The sequence below is a fragment of the Clarias gariepinus genome, chromosome 6, assembly GCF_024256425.1.
Source record: "Clarias gariepinus isolate MV-2021 ecotype Netherlands chromosome 6, CGAR_prim_01v2, whole genome shotgun sequence".
Classification (NCBI taxonomy): domain Eukaryota; kingdom Metazoa; phylum Chordata; class Actinopteri; order Siluriformes; family Clariidae; genus Clarias; species Clarias gariepinus.
The window spans coordinates 25,348,358-25,362,437 of NC_071105.1; positions in this window are offsets into that span (position 1 = coordinate 25,348,358).

Below are 14,080 nucleotides of genomic sequence, written 5' to 3' on the forward strand. Positions count from 1 at the left end.
CATCAGCTCTCTTGCTGAGCAGATTTCTCAATGAAACACAATAAAACAAGTTCAATTTCATTACTTTAGTTTATCTATTAGATGTAAATTAAATGTTACTTACCATGAAATATTGTTTTTATCAAGTTTGGTTAACATACAAGTCTGCCAACACACAATCTCACCACCAGAACATGTCCAGGCATGTTACATGGGTAGGAGACAGAATTTGTAATCCTGAAGTCAATGTGGAGGAAAATTATCTAAATAAACTTTTTAAAGTTAAGTCGACTTAAATTGGTTTGAAACTTAAAGTTTAAAACTTAAAAGGTTCATCTAAATCAATTAAATACATTTTTTAACTTGCATTACATACTGCACACACACAGACATAAGTGGTGTTTAGGTATCTAGGCACTGAATTAAACTGTTTAATGATGTCTCCTGAGTGTTTATCATGACAGATATGAAACAACTTGCACCAAATCCAGCACAACAGCTCTAATTTTCAAATAAAATACAGTGGAACCTCGGATTACGAGTAACGTGGTTTACGAGTGTTTTGCAAGACGAGCAACAATTTTTAATAATTTTTTACTTGAAAAACGAGCATTGTCTTAGTTAACGAGCACCGAGTATCATGTTTAACGCATGCGCTTCTTGTTTTAACAACGAGCGTTACGTCATCACAAGTGAGCCAACGGTTTTTCTCTCTCTTGCAGCAGAATTGTAGGTAATCGTCTCTCCTGCTGGGTGAATACACACACGCGCTGTGTGTGTGTGTGTGTGTGTGTGTGAGATGTGCGTGTGCGCGCGCACACACACACACACACATTAACGGAGAGACCGTTTTTAAAACCGTTTAAAAATTAGCAAGGAACATCGCTAGTCACACTCGCGTATGAGTGCATACTAACGGGATTACTACTGTAAAGTAACGGGATTACTACTGTAAAGTAAAACAACAACAACAACAACAACAAAAATTAAACAGCTTCTCACCTTTGAAAACAGTCGCGACAGAGAAGAGTTTGTGTGTTTATTTGGCAACCTAAGAGGAGGGGAGCTGTAAAGCCGAGACCTATCGTCTCCCCTGCTGGGTCTTAGTGCTTGCAGTGTTTTTGAGTGTGTGTGTTTAGGTCTGTGTAAGGCAGAGAGTTTGTGTGTTTGTTTGGCAACCTGAGAGAAGGGGGCGGTAAACGTGAGCGAGCCCCCCTTCAGCCCCCCTCCTCTCAGGTTGCCAAATAAACACACAAACTTCTCTCTGTCGCGATTGTTTTCAAAGGTGAGGAGCTGTTTAATTTGTTTTTTTTTGTTTTGTTTTTGTTGTTGTTTTGCAACATCAGCAGTGATCCTGTTAGTATGCGCTCACGTGAGTGTGACTAGGAATGTTCCTTGCTAATTTTTAAATGGTTTTAAAAACGGTCTATCCGTTAATGTGTGTGTGTGTGTGTGTGTGCGCGCGCGCGCGCACATTTTACACACAAACACTCTGCATGCACAAACGAAAACCCTTATCTGTCGAGGTTTAATTTTACATTTTTTTAAGGTAAAGTACAGGTTAATTTGTTTTATTTTTACTTTATATTTTGTATTAATTATATTTATGTATTTATTTTTTGGGCTGTAGAATGAATAATTTAAGTTTCCATTATTTTCTATGGGAAAATTAAATTTGGTTTAAGAGTGTTTTGGAATACGAGCCCACTTCCGGAACGAATTAAGCTCGTAATCCGAGGTTCCATTGTATACTACAACCAGTTACAGTTACTGATTGTTACACACACCCACTCCGCGACCAGCACTAGGATCCGGAAGTAGAACGGTCACAAAACAGGAAGCATAAAAGAAGACAAGATGGCGCCTCACATTGCTCAGTCATTGAGTTCGCCCATGTCGGTTCAGATTGTCCGTCTGCCATTTTGTGAGTACTCACTTTCTTGGGTCTACTTTCTGATTCTAGTATGTGTTTATAGGACACGGGTTAAATTTGTGTTTTTCCCTTGCTCCCCTTTTGTGAGAGTCCTTAGACTAAATCAGGTGGTTACCCTGCCTACTCGCTTACTTCCACGTTTGGGTTTACCATCCACGCTACAAAGGGCTAACCGCTAAGTGCTAAGTCTTCCGATCATCCCGGTTAGTTTCAAGACAGAATGACTGGGCCAAATGCAGTAAACCCAGCGGATTATGCGCACCTTTTGTGATGTGGTTGATCGGCATGCTGAGCTAAACAACCAGCTAAACGGAGAGTTTGCTACTCTTCGTCCAAGCGTCCAAGAGGTCGCGGCCTTGCGCCGTGAGGTGGCGGAGCTTCGGCAGGAGAACGCGGCCCTTCGCGAGGCTGTTGCTAGTGCGGCTAACTGGCCTCCCATCGCGGCGGCTGCAGCACTGCCCCCTCTCCCCCCTCCAACTTTTGATGTCTTTTCTGCTTTTCCGGATAAATGGGATGGCACGGACCGGAGATGCAGTGTTTTTGCTCTCGACCTGGTGTTTGAGTTTAATACCACCAAATACTCTACTGATCGATTGCGCATTGCTCTCCTTGTCTCGTTGCTCCCGGGGCAGGCAGCTGAGTGGGCCACGGCAGTTCTTCGTGCTCATTCCGATACCGCCCATTCCTACAACGAATTTACCCGCTAGTTAAAGTTAACATTTGAACACCCTGTGGGCGAGGTGGAGACCGACACCAAGCTGTACCACCTGCGGCAGGGAGGTTCATCCGTGAGCCGCTACACGGCTGATTTCCGCACTCTCACCGTGCAGACGGTGCTAAAAAGACGAGCTAGCCGGCCAAGAGCTTCCTGCCTCTCCTGCCTTCCCCGCCTCATCACCCCTCCGACCTGCCGATCGAACTTCAGCCAGGCTCGAATTCCCGCAGTCATCTATACTCCCTTACACCCACCGAGACACGAGCGATGGAGGAGTACGCCCTTCGCCAAGGTACCATCAGGCCCCTTCTCCTCGCCCGCTACCGTGGGGTTCTTCTTTGTAAAGAAAAAAGGGGGTGAACTTCGTCCATGTCCAGACTATCGGGGGCTAAACAACATTACCATCAAAAACCGACACCCACTGCCTCTTACCAACTCTGCCCTGGACGCCCTCTCTGGTGCCTCCATTTTCACGAAGTTGGACCTTTGGAGCGCCTACAACTTGGTGCGTATCAGAGAGGGCGATGAGTGGAAAACGGCCTTCATCACTCCCACTGGCCATTATGAAAGTCTTGTCATTCCCTTCGGACTCTGCAATGTCCCCGCCGCTTTTCAAAGTTTAATAAACGATGTCCTTCGGGACATGTTGGGGCAGTGGGCATTTGCCTACCTTGACGACATCCTAATCTACTCACGAACAGTTAAAGAATATACCCAACACATCAGGGCGGTCCTTAAGAGATTGCTCGCCCATCAACTGTAATATAAGTTGGAGAAGTGCGCCTTTCACGAGCGCTCCACCACGTTCTTGGGCTTTGTCATCTCGCCCCAGGGTGTGGCCACGGACCCGCAGAAACTAGAAGCTTCAACGGTCCCTCGGGTTTGTGATTTCTATCGTCGCTTCATCCGGGACTACAGTACAGTTGCAGCACCCCTAACTGCCCTAAAACGCCCATCATCTCATCACTTCTACCTCAACTCCACCGCCATCTCTGCCTTCTGCCAATTATGTCATCGTTTCACCACTGCTCCAATCCTTCTCCATCCAGACATCAACAAACCATTCGTTGTGGAAGTGGACGCTTCGGATGTGGGCACCGGAGCTGTTCTCTCCCAGCGAGGTCCAGACCAGAAGCTACACCCCTGTGGCTTCTTCTCCCAAAATTTTTATTCCATTCAACAGCGATACAGGGTAGGGGACCGCGAGCTGTTGTCCATAAAGTGGGCATTGGAGGTATGGCGACACTGGTCCCAAGGCGCCAGCAAGCCTTTCATCGTCTGGACTGACCACCAGAATCTGATCACCATCCAGAACATCAAACAGCTCAACCCGAGGCAGGCACGGTGGGCCAAGGCTGACGCCCTCTCCAGACAACATGAGGGGGACGCCACCCGGGCGGAACCCACGCCTGTCCTCCTCCTATCAAAAATCATTGCACCTCTCTATTGGGATCTAGAAACGAGAGTTTGCCAAGCACAGGCCGTGGAGCCCGAACCAGCAGGTGTGCCGCCTGGACGACTCTACGTGCCTCAAGTGGTCAGGAGCGACGTCATGAAGTGGGGCCACTCTTCACCTCTCTCTGGACATCCCGGCACCAGGCGCACCCTCCAGTTTGTCCAACGCGCCTTCTGGTGGCCCTCCATGATCCAGGACATTGACGAGTTCATTCAGGCGTGCCCAGTGTGCGCCAGGGCCAAAACCACCAACCAGCCGACACCTGGAGAGCTCCAGCCACTCCCGGTTCCTCGTCAGTGTTTGCACATTGCAGTCGACTTCATCACGGGCCTGCCGGCTTCAGAGGGAAAAACTCTGATCCACTCATCATGACCATCGTGGATCGGTTCTCCAAAGCTGTGCATCTGGTGGCTCTCTCCGGACTCCCGTCAGCTAAAGACACAGTCGAGCTGATTCTAGAGCACGTAGTCCGCCTGCATGGGTTCCCAAAAGACATTGTCTTGGACAGGGGGCCCCAGTTCACTGCCCGGTACTGGAAGGACTTCTGCCGTCTGATCAATTCCATCTGCAGTCTGTCATTAGGATACCACCCTCAGACTAATGGTCAGACGGAGCGGACCAACCAACAACTGGAGCGCTATCTAAGATGTTTTGTCGCGATCGTCAGCGCTCCAGCGCTATCTCCTATGGGCTGAGTTATCTCATAACCTTCATGTGTCTTCTGCCACAAATCTCAGCACATTTGAGGTATGCCACGGTTTCCAGCCTTCGATGTTCGAACATCAAGAACAGGAGGTTGATGTACCGTTGGCCCAACAGTTGGTTCGCAGGTGTCGGCGGCTGTGGAGACAAGCCAATCAAGCCATCCGACGGGCCAACCACCACCACACTACCCAACATTGCCGTCGACACCCACCAGGACGAATGTATAACGTAGGTGACAAAGTATGGCTGTCCACAAAAAATCTGGTTAGTTTCGTGACACTGATAACTATAAGTGTATATATTATTTACTTATATTATTTAATATAATATTTGTATATTATTTACATTACTATCAGCATTGTGATGTGTGTGTATTCTATTTATATTATGAGATTTGCAGTTTTAAATTATTTTTACATTACCGCCTGCTTTGTGTTTAGTTTGCCTCCTAATCTTTGTTATCTTCTTGAAAGATCTAAGAACACAGTGAGAGTTCATCCGGCCCACATTCCTTACGTGCATAAGTATACCTGGCAAAAAAACATGTGGTTGCGAACATAGACATTCCATTGAAACCAAAAATAGTACAAGAGTATTTATTAGTGTGCCTTTTCTTCTAACTCATAAATCATGTTATTTAATGTTATATACTGCAAATTAAATGACAGGAAATTTAGTTTGGCCTAACAACTTTGTGTCCCGAAGGAGTGATAGCGTGCTATTCTTCAGTATAAACAAGAGCTGTTAACAAAAACTAAAAGCAAAGGGTCATGGGAAGATGACGCTGATATTTAATTTTTAGGCTAATTAACACAAACGACACACACAAACAGAGAGAGACACACACACACACCACAAGAAATTACCATTAGAATATCATAGAAAAGATTAATTTCACTAATTTAATTCCAAAAGTGAAAGTGAAATATATATATAATTATAATAATAATAAATACTAATGAAAAATTTTCAAGTTAATGTGTCAGGTGTAAACAAAAGGTGACAAAAATATATGGATAAACTGCCATCAACAAATTAGAATAAAAGTTATTACTACTGTAAGTCATTGCTCAAACAGACCATACCAGTTTGGCCAGCACGCAACTGGTATGTTTGTACCGACCAGAACATTAATAGATGTCTTTAAAGGTAGTGGCTGACATCTCCAAATGTGTGAATCATGAAGAGAAGTACAGAAAAACACAGTATGGCACATATGTAAAGGAATACAATGGTACAGGAGATAAGCCTGTGTTAGCACATTGCTTGAAGGTCCCATGTTACTGCGATACTTTATAATCTTTCAATCTAAAAAAAAAAAAACTTTAATATGCAATATAAATAATGAAATTCACCTATTCTAGAGCCCTGGACAACTGACTAATGAAAATACTGAGCACTGTTTAAAACTTTATCTAACATGGTGCCTATGGAACACACAGAACAACATAACTTTAATGCCTAACTTCAATATGCTCTATTGTTTGGCTCAGTGTCCTATCTTTTGTTACATGCCATTAATAATTAAACTACAGTTGCTTCCAAAAGTATTCAACCCCCTTGACTGTCATCTTAGTATTCTTTATTATAGAACAACTTTTGAATTATTTTTCCATTTAGAATTTAACTAAATATAGAAAAAAATGAAATAAGTCGTCAATTCCCTCTGTGTTGGAAACTCCAGATTTAAAAATGACAAATTAATCACAACTGACTCAGAGCGGACTTTGACCATAATTATGGCATATAATTAGGTATTACTCTTGAGTCCTTATAGTAAGGTTGTCTCTCTGGATATGCGTCATTTGTTTGTTGAGAAATCACAGAGAAATTAGTCATTGACACGCACAAGGGAGGAAACGGGTACAAGATAACATCCAAGAGTTTGACTGTCCTGTTAAGCACTTTTGGCTCTATGATCAGGAAGTGAAACCTGCCTTGCACTTATTACAAAAGGCCTTTTCTCAAAACCAAGCATCTAAGCACGTTGTTGAAAGGCCACTAACAATTTAACCATCACTTTTTAAAAGTCTACAATGCTCAGCGGCTGAAATTGGAGTGCAGGTAAAGTAGTGCATAATTTGTAGAGTTCTCTATAAAACATTGTGAAGACAGTACTTAAGAAGATTCACATAAAAGCACATATGGCTTTGCTAGCTTTTATGGTCAGATGAGATCAAAATCTAACTTCAAAAAGCTATTTGTTGCTAAAAATAAACACAGGCAAAATCTAAAAGAAGAAGAAGAAGAAAAAAACAATCCCCAAGGTGAACTCTGGTGGTTGTAGCAGCATGCTATGGGATGCTTATCAACTACAGGAACTGAGCATCATGACTAAAGGGGAAAATGGATGGACACATATACCATGCAACACTGCAGGAGAACATCTTTGAATCTGCTGTAAAACTGTGGCATTATTTGAAAACTCATGTCCAGACATGCCATCTCACTAACTAGAAGAATTCTATGAATTCTGACAAGAGAAATGGGAGGAAAATGACTGCTGAACAATTTGCAAAACTTTCATATACTTACTCCGTGTCATGCACACTCGGAACGCGACCGGCACTAGGACCCGGAAGTTAAGCGGTCGCAAACCAGGAAGTATAAAAGAGGTAAACAAACCATAGCACCTTGCTCAGTCATTGAGTTTCGCCGATGCTACGTCGGAATCCTTCACCTAACTGTGAGTACTCACCTTCTTGGTTTCAATTCCTGATCGAGTGTGTATCTATAGGACGCGGGTTAGATTGTGTCTTTCCCTTACTCCCCATTTGTGAGAGTCCTTAGACTAAAAAGCGTAATTATCCGGCCTACTCGTGTTCTTCCGCGTTTGGGTTTACCATTCATGCTACAAAGGGCTAACCGCTAAAGCTACGTCTTCTGGTCATCCCAGGTTAGTTCTTGACAGAATGACTGAGCCCTCCGTGGTGAACCCAGCGGATTACGCGCACCTCTGCGATGTGGTTGATCAGCACGCCAAGCTCATCAACACGCTAACTGGGGAGATCGCTAATCTGCGCCGGGACCTCCAAGACGTCGCGGCCTTGCGCTGCGAGGTTGCGGAGCTCCGGCAGGAGAACGCGGATCTCCGGGCGGCTGTGGATAGCGCGGCTAGCCGGTCTCCCGTCGCGCACCAAACGCCCCCCCCCCCCCCCCCCCCTTCTGATGTATTTTTGGCACTCCCGGATAAATGGGACGGCACGGACGGGAAGTGTAATGTGTTTTTAACAGCGCTTAATCTGGTGTTTGAGTTCAATGCCACCAGGTACTCCACCGATCGGCTACGCATCGCGCTTCTAGTCTCGTTGCTATCCGGGCAGGCAGCTGAGTGGGCCACGGCAGTTCTCCGGGCGGATTCAGATACCACGCACTCATATAATAAGTTCACCCGCCAACCCATGACTCACGTTCGAACACCCAGCGGGCGAGGTGGAGACCGACACCAAACTCTACCATCTGCGGCAGGGAGGATCGTCCGTGAGCCGGTACGCTGCTAAGTTCCAGACCCTCGCTGTGCAGACCGACTGGGTAGATGCCGCGCTCCGGAAATCCTTCTACGAGGGACTGGCTCCACGCATCAAAGACGAGCTTGCCGGGCGAGAGCTTCCTGCTACCCTGGAGGGGATGATCCAGCTCGCCCTCCGTATCGATCAACATATCCTCTTTCGCCCAAAGCCAGCCCCTAGGACCCTGCCGCCTGCACCCACCTTCTCCTACACCACACCACGACCACCTACTGCTCTCACCACCTCAACTACTGGATCTGTCGGATCTCCACCTCCTGCCGTGGTTGACACCAGAGCCGGGGAACCCATGCAATTAGGACGCGCCTCCCTGACCGTGGCGGAATGCGAATGACGGTATCGAGAGTGTCTGTGTGCCTACTGTGGGTCGGCGGCGCACCACCGAGCTATCTGCCCAATTCGCCCGGGAAACGCACAGCCCTGGTGAGTGAAAGGAGAGACTCACCGGGCCCCCTCCACCTCTCCTCCACAATCGACGCCACCATCTCACGTTTCACGGTTCAGGTAAACCTCCAAATTGGCCACAAACGAGTTCAAAGCACCGCGTTCATCGACTCCGGTGCCGCTGGTAACTTCATTGACTCTAATCAAGTTAGACGGTCCGACGGTCGGCCCTTATCATCCAGCCCTATCACCCATCAGACCCAACCCATCACGCTCGCCATAGACCAGCACCAGAAGCAGATCCAATTCCACCTTACGTCCATCTCATCACCGCCCATCATCCTCGGCTATCCCTGGCTGTTGCAGCACGATCCGATCATTTTGTGGACCCGGAACCGGATTCTCCAGTGGGGGCCGACCTGCACCGAACTCTGCCTACAGGCACGGACTGGGACGTGTTCTCCTATCGGGACTTGGCTGAAGTTTTTTGTAAGAGACGAGCTACCCACCTCCCACCTCATCGCCCATACGACCTGGCGATGGAACTTCAGCCGGGTTCTGTCCCTCCCCGCGGCCATCTCTACTCGTTATCCACCTCGGAGATGCAGGCGATGGAGGAATACGTCACCAACGCCCTCCGTCAGGGGACCATCCGGCCCTCCACCTCGCCTGCTGCCACGGGGTTCTTCTTCGTCAAGAAGAAAGGGGGCGAACTTCGCCCATGTGTTGACTATCGGGGGCTAAACAACATCACCATTAAAAACAGACATCCACTACCGCTCACCAACTCAGCCCTGGACGCTCTCTCTGGTGCCACCGTGTTCACCAAGTTGGACCTCCGGAGCGCCTACAACTTGGTGCGCATCAGAGAGGGTGATGAATGGAAGACCGCATTCATCACACCCACCAGACATTATGAGAGCATGGTCATACCATTTGGACTCTGCAACGCACCCTCGGCCTTCCAACAATTCATAAATGACGTCCTCCGAGACATGCTGGGCCGATGGGTGTTCGTCTACCTGGATGACATCCTCATTTACTCCCACCACCTGGAAGAACATATCCAACACGTACGTGCTGTTTTAAAGAGATTGCTAGCTCACCAACTGTACTGCAAGCTGGAGAAATTAGCTTTTCACCAGCACTCCACCACGTTCCTGGGTTTTGTCATCTCGCCCCAGGGTGTGGCCATGGACCCACAGAAGCTAGAAGCTGTACGTCACTGGCCCCTACCCAGGACACTCAAACAGCTTCAGCGGTTTCTCGGGTTTGCGAATTTCTATCGTCGCTTTATCCGGGGCTACAGTACAGTTGCAGCACCATTAACCACATTGACCAGGCCCTCATCTCACCCATTTCAGCTCAACCCAGCTGCCATCTCAACCTTCAAGGAACTCTGCCATCGCTTCACCACCGCCCCGATTCTTCTTTATCCCGATGCCAACAAACCCTTCGTTGTGGAGGTGGACGCGTCGGATGTGAGCGCCGGCGCAGTTATCTCCCAGTGGGCTTTGGAGGAATGGCGTCACTGGCTCCAGGGCGCCAGTGAGCCATTCATCGTCTGGACCGATCACCAGAACCTGATCACCATCAAGAACCTCAAACAGCTCAATCCACGACAAGCACGGTGGGCACTATTTTTTGAACAATATAATTTCCATCTTTCTTACCGCCCGGGGTCGAAGAACGCCAAAGCCGACGCCCTATCACGCCAGTATGTGGACGATCTCCCCTGGGCGGAACCCGTGCCTGTCATCCCTCCATCTCGAATCATCGCACCCCTCCACTGGGATTTGGAGACCAGGGTCCATCAGGCACAGGCGGCGGAAACCGAACCGGCAGGTGTGCCGCCTGGACGACTCCACGTACCCCAACATCTACGAGCGAGGTTCTCCAATGGGGGCATTCGTCCATCATCGCCAGACATTCTGGGGCTCGACGAACCCTATCGTTCATTCGACGGGCGTTCTAGTGGCCCTCCTTGAGGAGAGACGTCCTCGAGTTCGTTCAGGCGTGCCCGGTGTGCGCCAGGGCAAAGGACACAAACCAACCAACTCCAGGAGAACTCCAATCACTCCCAGTTCCTCGACGGCCCTGGACGCACATCGCCCTGGATTTCATCACGGGCCTGCCGGTTTCAGGGGGTAAGAACACCATATTAACCATCGTTGATCGGTTCTCCAAGGCCGTGCACCTGGTGGCCCTAGCCGGACTCCCATCAGCAAAGGACACCGCTGAATTGATTTTGGAACACGTAGTCCGACTGCATGGGTTCCCAAAGGACATCGTCTCAGACAGGGGGCCCCAGTTCACAGCCCGGTTCTGGAAGGCCTTCTGCCGTCTGATCAATTCCACCTGTAGTCTGTCATCCGGTTACCACCCCCAGACTAATGGTCAGACGGAACGGACCAACCAACAACTGGAGCGCTACCTGAGATGTTTTTTTTTTTTATATATATATATATAAATTTAGTCCTGTCCAATTCTTTTTTCCCCGATTTTCTCCCCAATCTAGTCGTGGCCAATTACTCCCCGTCACTAGGAGGCTCCCACACACATCAAGGCTACTACAACCACTCAGTCGGGAGGACGAAAGCTATCCCGTGTTTCCTCCGAACCACGTGACGCGAGCCGACCGCATCTTTTCGAACTGCTCGCTCACGCACCGTTAGGGGCGGAGTAACACACTCGGAGGAAAGCGCTAGCCGCTCCTTCCGTGTGCGCGAGCTCACAGACGCCCCTGATTGGCTGTAGCGCCATGACTAATGTGGGAGCACAAGTACCTCTCATCCCTCCCCCCTAAGAGAGCTCGGCCAATCAACTCTCTCTGTGCCTCCGGCTGTGAGAGAAAAACAGCATCACCCGGGGTTCAAACCAGCGATCTCCGGATGATAGGGCGAGCGCTATACCACTGCGACACTCGGAGTCCCTACCTGAGATGTTTTGTTTCCGATCGCCAGCGCTCCTGGGCCCGCTACCTCAAATGGGCCGAACTGTCCCACAACCTCCACGTCTCCTCAGCCACCAACCTAAGTTCATTTGAGGTGTGCCATGGTTTCCATCCTCCAATGTTCAACCATCAAGAAGGTTGAACGTACCATCGGCCCAGTTGGTCCGTAGGTGTCGGCGGATGTGGAACCAAGCTAATCGCGCCATCCAGCGAGCCAACACCAGCTACGTCGCCCAGCATCGCCGCCGACACCCGCGTTTGTACCACATAGGTGACAAGGTATGGTTATCAACTAAAAACCTCCATCTGCACACCGAAACAAGAAAATTATAACCAAGGTTCATCGAACCATACCGCATCACTTTACGGATTTCACCTACCGGCTCCAGCTGCCTGCGGCGCTCCGGATCCACCCGGTCTTTCATACATCACAGCTAAAACCCTCCATCACTTCACCTCTGGTTCCACCCACCCCCCCTGCTCCTCCCCCCCAAATCATTGATGGCGGTCCTGCCTACACCGTGCGACGGATCCTTTATTCGCGCCCTCGGACAGGGGCACCCAGTACCTGGTCAATTGGGAAGGCTACGGCCCCGAGGATTGATCTTGGGTTCCAGCACGGTTCATCCTTGACCCCGAGCTCTTCCGGGACTACCGTCACAGGGTATCCTCCACCTCAGGACCGTCTGGAGCTGGTCCTGGACAGGGGGGTACTGTCATGCACACTCGGAACGCGACCGGCACTAGGACCCGGAAGTTAAGCGGTCGCAAACCAGGAAGTATAAAAGAGGTAAACAAACCATAGCACCTCGCTCAGTCATTGAGTTTCGCCGATGCTACGTCGGAATTCTTCACCTAACTGTGAGTACTCAGTGTGTATCTACAGGACGTGGGTTAGATTGTGTCTTTCCCTTACTCCCCATTTGTGAGAGTCCTTAGACTAAACAGCGTGATTATCCTGCCTACTCGTGTTGGTAATCCTGCCAAAGAGCTAACCGCTAAAGCTACGTCTTCTGGTCATCCCAGGTTAGTTCTATGTTAGTTTAAGTATCTATGAAAAAATATTGTTATTTATTTTGGGGAAAATTTTCACAATTTTTTGGGGAAACTTCTGATTTGTTTACAATAATCTGTTACAATTTTCTTGATACTTATTCTCATGAGTCTACTATTAGGAAAAATATTACTAGAAAAAATTTTAATTGTTACATTCCTAAATTAATAAACACTTTGTAATCTTAGGAGTAGTATCATATTTTTTTCATGGGTATCATGTTATAATAAAGAGTATAGCCAAGTATAGCCAATTATTTATGATGACACTAATATACAAAGAGCTTGTTGAGCTCATGATGTCTACACAAAGAATTCGTTTAATTTATTTGTTACATTTTATATTATAATGACGATAGTCATATTTCATTCACAAAACAGATATCAAAAAGTTCTAAGGACCACATGCTCCTTATTGATATCTAATTAGGTCTGCAATATGCTACAGTACTGTACAAAATAGATAAATAAATCTGCTAAATAAATAACAGTAATGTGTGTACTACTGACTAGCAATGTCTGTCATGCGGTGGTTTTATTTACTCATTCACTCACTTATGGTCTATACCACTTTATCTTGTATACAGGGTCGCAGGGGGCCTGGAGTCTATGCCAGGAGATTTAGGGAATGAGGCAGGGTACACCCTGTACAGGGTGCCAATCTATCTCACAACACACACTCACTCATCACATAATATGTGCAATTTAGGAATGCCAATTAGCCTAATCTGCATGTCTTTGGACTGTGGGATGAAACCGGAGTACCAGGAGGAAACCCACCAAGCACAGGGAGAACATACAAACTTCATGCACACAGTCCCGAGGCAAAAATCAAACCCAGGAGGTACAGGGTGACAATGCTTTATCAGTGTCTTTTTTATTGTTTTTATTTATTTCTGTCATGAAGTGGACAGATGGCCAAAAGTAAAATAGTAAAATGAGGCAATACTCATGAATGTTATAAGGGAAATTATCATAAACATGGCAAAGTTACTGAAAGCAGGTGAGTGTCATTAATTTGGGCATGTAATGAGGTTGTAGGTAAGGAAATGAATAAAGGAAGAAGTCTTAGTTACATTTATAAGAGTTTGTAGCAGTACTGTAACTTTTTGATATGATCTTAGATCATTAGAAATTTGTGAGCTAGGTGGTTTAATGAAGCCAACTCGGAGAGGTTTCAATTTCCTGATTAGTTCTCTTAACTTGTTTGTTAACATGGGGATGATAGCCAAGGCCAAAATAAAAATAGATTGATAATAGATGCATCCATACTTGAAAACAGTGGTTTTTGGTCTGACACAATGTCCCCCGAGATACTTTATTATCCAAAGGCATATCTAGTATTTGCGAATGCCTTGGGTCAGGCAGGAAGCAG